This window comes from Ricinus communis, chromosome 2 (assembly GCF_019578655.1).
Source record: "Ricinus communis isolate WT05 ecotype wild-type chromosome 2, ASM1957865v1, whole genome shotgun sequence".
Lineage (NCBI taxonomy): Eukaryota > Viridiplantae > Streptophyta > Magnoliopsida > Malpighiales > Euphorbiaceae > Ricinus > Ricinus communis.
The window spans coordinates 28,841,264-28,853,012 of record NC_063257.1 but is presented as its reverse complement, the minus strand read 5'-3'; the positions used below and the strand labels follow the sequence as shown (position 1 = coordinate 28,853,012).

At 41.7% G+C, this 11,749-nt stretch overlaps 1 non-coding gene across 1 annotated transcript; it reads left to right on the top strand.

Moving 5' to 3' along the window:
• Positions 1–10,453: 10,453 nt before the first annotated feature.
• LOC125369396 lies at positions 10,454–10,560 on the top strand. The gene has a single exon (XR_007214952.1). It is a non-coding gene; the product is annotated as a small nucleolar RNA R71 (small nucleolar RNA).
• The last annotated feature ends 1,189 nt before the right edge of the window (positions 10,561–11,749 follow it).

Below are 11,749 nucleotides of genomic sequence, written 5' to 3'. Positions count from 1 at the left end.
ATATATCACCCTACTACGGGGTCGTTTTCTGATATTGATAAATATATCCATGTTACGGGGTTGTTTTCTCATATTGATAAATATACCCCTGATGGGTTCTTTATGCAACCTACACCTAAGGCAGTGAACCTACCGATGTAGCCTAGCACTAGTGAGTATCAAGGTCGTATCCCTGGAGATCGGGTGAACCTAGAGTTACTACTGCTTGCTATGTTATCTAGTCTGAAATAAGGTGTGAAAGTTCTAACATACCAGCTAATGGTTATGAGTGCAATTAAGTAAATGAAGGACAACAATGGACAATTAAAAGACAATTGTAAAGAGAGAAATAAATCCAAAAGGAAGCCTAAGTGATGGAATTCTAAAGATGAATTTTATGGATTGCCGATCTTGCTTACCCGTGCCTAAATCCTGAATTGAATCCCGATTCCTCTCTCGAGCTTACCGGATTCCTAAACCTGCACTAACCTAATGGAATCTCTTCCTATCAGATTACTACAAATTAGCATTAAGTATGATTTAAGACTATTAAGAGTTGTTAATTCTTAATCCCGTGAGTAAATCAACCTCATCTCTAAGTGTTAACTACCGGTCCTTACTATTCAAAATCCAGTTGTAACAAGCATTTCTCAATGTCAAGAAACAACCTAATAAACAATTAATCCAACGTCTCAAATTAACCGCATCAAACTTTTATTCTTTGAATAGCAAGAAGATTGCAAGAATGACAATTATAAAAAACTAACAATTAAGCATAATCCATCAACAAAGGTGAACCCTAATGGATTCAAAAGATCTAGCTGCTCATGTTCATAGTCAAAGCAATTAAAGAATAAAATAAGGAAAAACAAATTAAAGGTATGTACACCCTTCTCTTTCAAGCTGAATGAGAAACCCTAAATTTGCAAATTCAAAATCTCAAACCCTAGTTGCCTCTTGAATGCTCCCAAAGTTTGTCTTGATCTTCAATTCGATGTTGGAATAAGTGGAATCCCCCCTTCAATTCATGAAAATTTGATCTCTCCAGGTCTACAATTGAGGTATAGGAAATATTTGATTAAGTGTGTGTCTTGGAATTGAGTCCAAAAATCGTCTTCTTCAATTAGAATTCAAAATCGCCTATATAGTTGATTCAGCACGGCCGGAGTCCAGGCGGTGCTGAATCTGTGGAGTCTGTTGTGCTGAGCCACCACAGGCCGTGCCCAAGGCGGTGCTGATCCACCACAGGCTGTGCTGGAGGCCGTGGTGGCTACGGAAGGCGTGCTGAAATGGCACAATTGGGGATAGCCTCTTGATAATTCAGCACGGCCGGAGTCCAAGCCGTGCTCAACCCTCGGGGTGCTTGTTCTCGCCCAATTTGATGGTTTTGCTCCGTAATCCCACGTATTTCCCTCGATTCGATGGTGTCCTTGAAAATGACTGCAAGCGAAAAGGAAACAAAGAGCGGTGATTCTAGCATAAAACGGGATAATCATGCATAAAAATGTGAACAATCGGGCATGAAAACATGTGTAGTATGATGCTTATCAAATTACCCCATGCTTAAACTTTTGCTTGTCCTCGAAGCAATTTACAACTCACTCCTCAAAAGATATCAAATAACTCAATCAAACTGCATTGCGGAGGTTAGCTCAAAATAAATTTCAAAACTTCGTAATGATTTTTCCCAAAATCCCCAAATCACTAATTCCTTAAGAGAAAGAGCAAACTTAATAAAGTTGCTAAAGTTAAAATGATAAACCATCTAAATTAAGAAATTGAGAATCATGCCTCACAAGATATCACTCAAAACACACAAGTGTATATAGGTGAAAGAAGATCGCCAAGCTCTCAACGCAAAAATCTGAGGAAAAGTGCTTACCATAGGCTTGCTTATGGATTCAATCTCCACTACTACGAAATAATCAATAATCATGATCAAAGGGTCTTGAGCCAGTTGTAATGGGGTTAAGGTAAGGTACGTATAAATATGGAAAGTAGGCTACAAGTTCTTTGGAAGTTAAGCAAGTAATGCAAGAAAGTAATGAAGGATCAAGTCTTTGTACCAAAATGAACACTAAGTTGCTCTAAAAATAAGATGATGCTCGAAATGAACTAAATTAATACTTTCTACTTTTTTTTTGGTTTTTTTTATATATAAATATATATACTATGTATATATATTACAATAGCTTATGTAGGAGTTGTTGGTTATTGACACATACAATAATTGAAGGAAGCATCTATGAAAAATCTAGCAACTTAGTGAAATATATGAATGCGGATTGATCCAAAGTAAAATCCAGCATAACTTATATAATTTCCGGCAACAATGGTAGAAAGAATGGTCAAATGAATAGAAGTGATAAGATGAGTGTCAACGTTATTATTGTCAAGAAAGGAATGGCTAAGGCTCAAAATTGGTTCACTAAGGGAAAAATAGGGTTAGGCTTTTTTGGCCAAATTGTGTAAATCCTAAGTGCCCAAATCATCTCATGATTATTGACAATTCATGTAATTTCAACAGATATCGTAAAGCAAGTTCTAGAAACAGAGATTCTGTAAAATGCTCACTAATGAAGGAAAAGGGAGCATAATAGTGATGCACCAATTGGCTCAAAATCTCACCATTTGAGTGATTTAAAATTGCATGAATTCTCAACCCAAAGTTTAAATAGTCAATCACAATAATAAGCGGCAATATTAACGGTGTTCTATATCTACGATAAAGTAATATGGAAGAATTAAGGAAAAATACCAGTTTTACCTGGCTCGATTGTAGTTGAGAGATTTATTCATTGCCTTCTTCCGAACAAGGTTCGATAAAAGCTATAAGGGAATCCATTCAAAGGAGAAAAAAGTCATCAACTACTTAATTAAAACAAAACTCAAGATAGGCACAACATCGGTAGGTCCCTACCCCACATTTTAGTATAACATCCCACGGTGTTAGAGATTAGGCCCGAGGAAGCATATGATTCACACATTATGGTTATGGAAGATCATGCTGAATTTTTTTTTTTTTTTAATTAAAAAGGCATAGTGTTCTACTTAACATAAACAAACAAGTGCAAGGAAATAACATAAAAGTAAACAAGCTACAAGCAAGAAAGTAAAAGGAGATAACAAATTGAAAGAAAAAATAAAAATAAAAAAATAAAATAAAATAAAGAAAAAGGATGGAGGAAAATATCACAAATTTTTTTCTTTCCGCTAGAGTCTCTGACGATGTATCCTCAACTTTAGTTGGATCTGCTTTGGAAGTTGGGGGGCGGAAATTTACTTTGAGGGAGGTTGCGGTGGTGGATCGGGGTCATGAAGCATGTCGCCAAATCGAACTCCATATCATCAATTTGTTGATTTTGTGCTCCGACCTCTTGCATCTTTTGAATCGCACTACTATGAAGTCATGCGGGTGGCTGTCTTTCTAAACCACTCAAGAGCTGTTGAAGTGTCTTGTTCAAGCGCCCAAGCTGTGCCTTCGTTTCTTCTTGAAACCGCACAAACTCGATTATCTTCTTGCTGCGTAGATCGCGGACTCGATCTAGACGGTCGGCCAAAGCAACTGATCGGGCCTTCGATGGCTCTACCGAATGAGAGGATGAGGCTCCGGATGAAGGCATAAACACTCTAGGCCGGGTTAGGAATCCTAACATCCGGAATCCCGGTAGAGCGGATGTTGGGCTCCTCTAGCATTTGCCTCTCTAGCTTCCCGACTATTGTGCTCACGAGCCTATATTCAATACCATGTGGATGTCTAGTGGCCGTGATCATCTTCATGTTGATCATTTGTCTGATCCCTAGTGGTGTCATGTCACCAATATTTGAAAGCTCCAAGGCAGACAGTCGTCCAATACATCTAGTCTCTTAGCTAACCTAGTCACATACGGACCGAAACAACAATGCATCTTCTTCTGAGCGTCTACTATAAATGAACGGACTTGGCGAGCCAATAAATATCCCAAGTCTAGCTTCTTCCAATGTTGCATAGCCCAGAGAATAAAGACATCGATCGTGTGGCCCCAAAACTGTCCCCTCGGCCTATAATGGTGTAAGCTAGTAGGGTATGAATGTAGCGGAGATGGTCCGGTAGGCTAGATGCCTTAGACCTGCTTGGGTAGTATGTCTCCGGCCTCATTACCAATGAATCCCATATGGCGTCATATGAAATTGGGTGGATGTAGAGACAACCCTGATACTCCTCCCCCGAGATATCTTGTTCAGTCCATAATCCCAAATGCATTCCAAATTGTGGGACCGACATCGAGAACTCCCTTCCCCCAAGCCTAAAATAAATTGCATCAGGCTGATGCCAGTTTGTGATCTGTTGCTGCAGGAAGAAGGTGTTGAGGAACTCGATCGTAAGCTCACGGTAGGTTGACTCAATGATGTCAAAGAATCTCGCATATGGCAGAGTCTCGATCAGTGTGTGCACATCTTGAGCCAATCCCACTCTCTCTAGGGATGTGAAGTCTATGCAACGGCCCGCCATCACTTGCTTCCATCTCATGACTTGGAATCTACTTTCATTTATGCGCATTAGGGAATGTCCACAATGGATGACGGCCGAGTGGATGGATTCACAGTAGTGCTCTCCGAGGTCGGACTATTTCTTTGTGGTGGTGGAGGTGGAAGTCTTTGGTCTTTAGTTACAGTCTTTGTGGAGGAAGACGTTCCTTCACCACGCGATCGCTTCTTTGGTAGCGGCCGTTTGATTGCTTTCTACGAGATTTATCGCGGTCCGTCATATCACCTAATGCAACGAATTATTAGTTTTTTGTAAAAATTCAAGTTAATGAAAGAAATAATCTACCGAATCAACAGCATAATGATTATACTTCGACTAACCAAAACCCCACACTTATCAATTTCATAACCAACTACACCACAAACATAACAACTAATGTAGATTAACCTAACCAAGGTCATATAGTTACAATATAGAGCCACCAAAATATCCTAGCATGTCCTAACAAAAGTATATGTCTAAAATAGAAGTGAAATCATAATAATAAAAAAAAAAAAAAATATAATGCAACAAATGAAGGGACTTACCTGAGTTCGCTTAGGAAAGTGAGAAGGGTGAGATAGGGGTATAAGAACAACACCTTTGAGCTAAGAAAAAAACAAAAGGGAAGCAAAATTTTCGGAGGCCTCCAATTCTTATAGGCACGGTTTCAGCACGAGTGAGGGTAAGGCCGTCTTTGATCGGCCTGGCTAGGACTCGGCCGTCGATCCTTTAGCCTTCTTTGGATGCTCCTTGGCACGGGCATTGGCACGGCCGTGCTTCCCAGCATGGCTAGGGGTTGTGTCCCGTGCTGCCTTCGGAAGCCGTGACAATTGCTCTTTATCCTTCAACACGGTCTTGACTCTGGCCGTGCTCATTAGCACGGCCTGGTGATGCAGCCCGTGATGGCCACGGAAACCGTGGTGAAACGGAGTTTTTCTGGGCTTGCCTTTTGCCGACTCGAGTCGCCTTGCCCCCATACCTATAATTAACATATATGCATGTAATTAGATCATTAAACAAGTAGATATGGTCCAACGGAAGAGTTTGTCCTCTTCGATTCTATAAGTCCAAAAAATTAAAATTAACCTAATTATTTTTAAGCAACTATAATAAAGTCAAATGAAAATAATGAAACAATCACAACTAATTAAAAACATGAAAGTATAATCCAAGTCGAATGTACAGAAGTGCTTATTTGCAGAGTCTTAAGCGTGACTCATTCGGATCACCCTTTCTGTGCATACAAAGCTAGGTCAACTCGTTGCTCACTATCCAACGAGTTACAATGATATCGCTTTAGCCGATGGCTCGTTCACTTTGAAGTTCCCTTCTCCGGATGATGCAACTCTACCACTCCATATGGAAAGACTTGTCCGATCTGAAATGGTCCGGACCAGCGAGTGCAGCTTCCGGGAAGCAGACGAAGGCGAGAGTTGTAAAGCAACACTCGATCCCCAACTGAAATTCCTTAGGCTCACGAATCCTTTGATCATGCCATTTCTTAGTCCTTGCTTTGTAAGTTGAGGAGTTTTCGTATGCCTGCTGGCGCCACTCATCTAGCTCACTCAGCTGCCATTGTCGCTCTTTACCTGCATAATCAATATCAAAGTTACAAGTTCTAAGGGCCCAAAGTGCCCTATGCTCTAACTCAACAGGCAAATGACATGACTTTCCATAAACAAGGCGATAGGGCGTAAAACCTATAGATGTCCTAAAAGCAGTCCTAAACGCCCATAATGCATCATCTAACTTAAGAGTCCAGTAGGACTAATGGTTCTCTCTAAAATACGTTTAATACCCCTATTAGTTACCTCAACCTGCCCACTAGTCTGGGGGTGATAGGGAGTAGAGAACCGATGAGTAACTCCGTACCGCTTAAGTACTTTCTCTAATTGGGTGTTGCATAAATGTGTTCCTCTATCACTAATAAGCGCCCTAGGTATGCCAAACCTAGCAAACAATCGCTTAAGGAACCTGCAGACAACCCTAGCATCATCGATTAGCTCTGACTGAGCTTGAGCCACTTAGAGAAATATTCAACAACGAATGTACTTATTACCATACAAAGAGGGAAAGGGTCCCATGAAGTCGATGCCCCGGACATCAAAAATCTCAACGACTTGCACCTTTGGTTTGGGGCATCTCATCACGAGAAGAGATATTACTGCTTGTGGCAAGGGTCACAAACCTTAACAAATTTTCGTGCATCTTGGAAGAGCGTAGGCCAATAGAATCCCGCCTCTAGCACCTTCCTCGCGGTATGGTTTGCGCTGATGACCTCCAGTGGGTCCCTCATGGCATTGCTTCAATATTTAGAGAGTCTCCTCGCCATATACACAACGGCCGAATCACCCGATCTGCACATACTTTAAACAAAAGGGATCTTCCCAAATATAGTATTTCAAGTCGGTGAAGAATTTCTTCTTTTCGTCGTCATACTACCCTTTGGTAGAACCCTAGCAACCAAATAGTTAGCATAATCGGGAAAACCGGGGAGTATCGGTGTATACTTGAGTGACATACAAATGTTCTTCTGGAAATCGATCATTTATGGTCGTCTCATCAAGTGCATCTAAGTGAGGATTTTCCAATCTCGATAAATGGTCCGCTGCCAGATTCTCCGCGCCCTTCTTATCTTTGATCTCGACGTCAAACTCCTGTAACAAAAGAATCCACCGAATCAATCTCGGTTTCGCATCATTTTTCAGGAATAAGTACCTCAATGCTTAGAGTGGTCCGTGAAGACAATGGTTTTGGAGAGAGCGAGGTATGATCTAAACTTGTCGAAGGCGTAAACAACCGCCAATAACTCCTTCTCTGTGGTGGTGTAGTGTTCTTGGGCTCCTGTCAAGGTCTTTCTGGCGTAGTAAATGGGTTGAAACTTCTTTTCAATCCTCTGTCCAAGCATGACTCCAACTGCATAATCACTAGCATCGCGCATGGTTCAAAGGCGGCCCCCAATCGGGAGAAACCATGATTGGTGTGAATAAAGTTTCTTGATAACTCAAAAGTCGCCACGCATGCATCATCAAAAATAAAAGGTACATCCTTAACTAATAATTCGGTGAGGGGCCTAGCAATCTTAGAAAAATCTCTAATAAATCTCCTATAAAACCCTGCATGGCCCGGAAAACTCCTATGACCTTATGAACTAGGAGGACGTAGCTTAGATATTACTTCTACCTTAGCTCTATCCACCTCCATCCCGACTGAGAGATCTTATGCCCTAAAACAATCCCCTCTCACTGTATGAAATGACATTTTTCCCGGTTTAGTACCAAGTTAGCCTTAATACATCTAGCTAACATGCGCTCAAGGTTTGCCAAACAAAGAGAGAAAGAATTACCAAAAATAGAGAAGTCATCCATAAATACCTCCATAGACTCCTCAATCATGTCCTAAAATAGCCATCATGCACCGCTGAAATGTAGTGGTGCATTGCACGATCCGAATGGCATCCGTCTATAAGCAAAGCGTCCCATAAGGGCGGGTGAAGGTAGTCTTCTCTTGGTCCTCGGGTGCAATAGGAATCCGAAAGTAACTTTGAAAAGCCATCAAGAAAACAATAAAACATGTGACTGCTAAACGTTCAATCATCCCGATCAATGAAAGGAAGAGGAAAGTGGTCTTTCCGAGTTGCATCATTAAACTGCGGTAATCAATGCAAACTCGGGCTTTATTCTGCGTCCGAGTCGGGATCAGCTCATCCTTCTCATTCCTTACCAGCATGATGCCTCCTTTCTTGGGTACAGCACGCGGGACTAACCCACGGCCGGGAAATGGGATATATCAAACTGCATCAAGAAGTTTAATTACCTCCTTCTTTACCACTTCTTTTATGTTCGGATTGAGTCGTCTTTGAGGTGAGCAGTAGGCTGGCTTGTCCCCAATGAAATCTTATGAGAGCGAAACTTGGATTTATGCCCGGGATATCGGCTATATTGAAAGCAAAGGCCTTCTTGTACTTCCTTAGAACTTCCAACGGCATGGCTTGTTCTTGAGGAGTTAGATCGGGTTGCTATGATTCTTGGTAAGCGCTTCTCTTCATCCAGGAAGGCATAAACCAAGTGGCTCGGTAACTCCTTGATTCTAAAATTGGTGGGTCCTCGAATGAAGTCTTTACTTTCCGCACCCCAAACTGTCAAGAAAAGATAGGGATCAGTTGACAAGCTCGGCTCGGAAGCCAATAAAACAGTGAGTTGCTCCAACACTTGCTCGTTGGACAACTCCTCCTCATCCTCGACTAATGCTACTTGCAAAGGGTCGAACATAAAATTTCTTGTAAATGGGACTCAACCACATCATCAATCACATCAATAGAACATACGATATTATCATAGTCTAGTGGTATCTCATGGAAGTGGCCGGGTCAAAGGTAATGGTCTCATCATTAACTCTAAGCTTAAGCTTTCCATCGCTTACATCGATACTTGACCCTCGATGTAGCTAGGAAAGGCCTACCCAGGGATAAGAGCGCGGTGCTATCACCCTCCATATCCATTACCACAAAATCTACAGGAAAGATAAATTTATCTACCTTTACAAGTACATCTTCAACAATACCTCTAGGAATTTTAACAGTCCTATCGCTAATTGAACACTCATCCTAGTAGGCTTTGGCTCATGCAAACCTAATTTGGCAAATAAACTAGTGGGCATTAAGTTAATCGGCTCCTAAATCAGCCCAATGCACCACTAATTGATAAATCACCAATCATACAAGGGATAGTAAAACTCCACGGATCTCGTCGCTTGAGTGGCGGTTTGTTCGGAGAATAGTGAACACTCCTCATTAAGCACCACGACCAAGATCCTCCAACTTCCTCTTGTTGCTCAAAATCTCCTTTAAGAACTTGGCGTATTTGACATCTGTGAAATTGCCTCAACAAAAGGTAAGTTAATTTTCAAATTTGCTTAAATAAGTCAAGAAACTTACTGTATTGCTTGTCCACCATATCTGTCTCGACCTTGCGGGATATGGTGCAAGGCCGATGCTCATGCGAGTCTCTTTGCACTGTCTTCTTTCTTTCTCTCATTCTCTACCATCTCAAGGTTTGGTCCTTCCTTAGGCCGGCTTGACACCTTGCGATTGTATTATCCTTATCGGTACTAAAGGCGAAGAACCGGTCAAATTCTTACACGAACGCAAGGTGATAGCTTTGCAATGCTCCCTCGGGTTTGACTCACGTAGTGCTAGGGAGGCGATCCTGAAGGTCTCTCCGAAAGCATCTTAGAAATTTGGCCAATTTGAGTCTCAAGTTCGAATCTAGGCCTGCTTGATTCCTAAGTGCACTATCGGTCTGCTGGAATCTTGTTTACGTAGATGTCACAAACTTCATCACGAGCTCCTCTAAATTTGACTTCTTTTCTTGGGAGGAGGAGCTTGTGTAGGCCCAGTGGTTATTCTTTGTGGCTGTTGATGAAGTCTTTGGAAACTGGCGGACCACGGGCATTATTGTTCCTCCAACCGAAATTGGGGTGATTGCGCCATCCGAGGGTTGTATGTATTCTTTGTAGGGGTTATTTTGCTGTCTTGGGGCATTCCCATATAATCAACTGTTCAACATCGGAAGATATAGTAGAATTAGATGGAAAACTAATAGAAGATGAAGCAAACATACCTCCCGTGATGCGATTCGCCTTTGTAATGCGGGCCACCACAAAACTTCATGACCAACGTTCAACTGCGTGGGCAAGCATCTGAGTTGGTCGATCTTCTTGGCTAGAAGCTCCACTTGAGCTGCCAAGGTTGCTGTAGAGTCCACTTGGTTGACCACTCCTTGTCTTCCTGGTCGGCTCCTAGAGGATTGCCATTGATAGTTGTTCATGGCCATTTCCTCTATCAAGTTCTGAGCTTGCTCGGGCGTCTTACTGTTTAGCGCCCCACCTACTGCAGCATCCACCATCTGCCTCGTTGCGAGGTTCAACCCGCTATAGAAGGTCTGAACCTGCATCCACACTGGCAATCCGTGATGTGGACAGCATCTCAAAAGATCTTTAAATCTCTCCCATGCATCGTACATGCTTTCATCATCAAACTGCACAAAAGAAGATATGTCATTTCTAAGTTTAGCAGTTTTAGCGGGAGGAAAATACTTATATAAAAATTTTTCGGCCAACGCCTTCCAAGTAGTGATCGTCTGTTGTGGAAGAGATTGCAACCATCTCTTTGCTCTGTCCCTCAAGGAAAATGGAAACAATCTCAGCCGAATGGCATCATTGGTTGTTCCATTTATTTTGAATGTGTCATAAATCTCCAAAAAGTTGGAGATATGTGCATTGGGATCCTCATTTGGGCAATCCACCAAACTGCGCTTTGTTGGATCATCCGGATAACATTGGCCTTTATCTCAAAATTGTTGGCCTTCTGACGAACCGACTATACTAGTTTTCGTCCCATCCAAAGATGGTCGAGCAAACTCGTACATCGTCCTCTGATCCTCATCGGCATGGGGGTCATGGTTTTCCATCTTGTCTAGTCTATCCACAGGTATCTCAACCTCAATCTCCTCCTCTTCTAATTGCAACCTCTTCCTTAAGAGTCCGAGGGATGGATTACGGATCGGAAAGAGGCTCTATAAGATTCGAGTTTGAGCTCCGGTCATGAACTACCCTGGCCGAAAGTCCACACAACCATAGATCAACGAAAATAATATAATAATAAATAATAATAAAATTAAAGAATAAATGAATAAAACAAATAATGACTAAATTAACACAAAACAATTCACTCTAGTTCACCGTTCGGTTCCCGTAGCAGCGCCAAAAACTTGATGGGTTCTTTATGCAACCTACACCTAAGGCGGTGAACCTCTGGGTGCAGCCTAGCACTAGTGAGTATCAAGGTCGTATCCACGGAGATCGGGTGAACCTAGAGTTACTACTGCTTGCTATGTTATCTAGTCCGGAAATAGGGTGTGAAAGTTCTAACATACCGGTGTAATGGTTATGAGTGCAATTAAGTAAATGAAGGACAACAATGGACAATTAAAAGACAATTGTAAAGAGAGAAATAAATCCAAAAGGGAGCCTAAGTGATGGAATTCTAAAGATGAATTTTATGGATTGCCGATCTTGCTTACCCGTGCCTAAATCCTGAATTGAATCCCGGTTCCTCTCTCGAGCTTACCGGATTCCTAAACTGCACTAACCTAATGGAATCTCTTCCTATCGGATTACTACAAATTAGCATTAAGTATGATTTAAGACTATTAAGAGTTGTTAATTCTTAATCCGTGAGTAAATCAACCTCATCTCTAT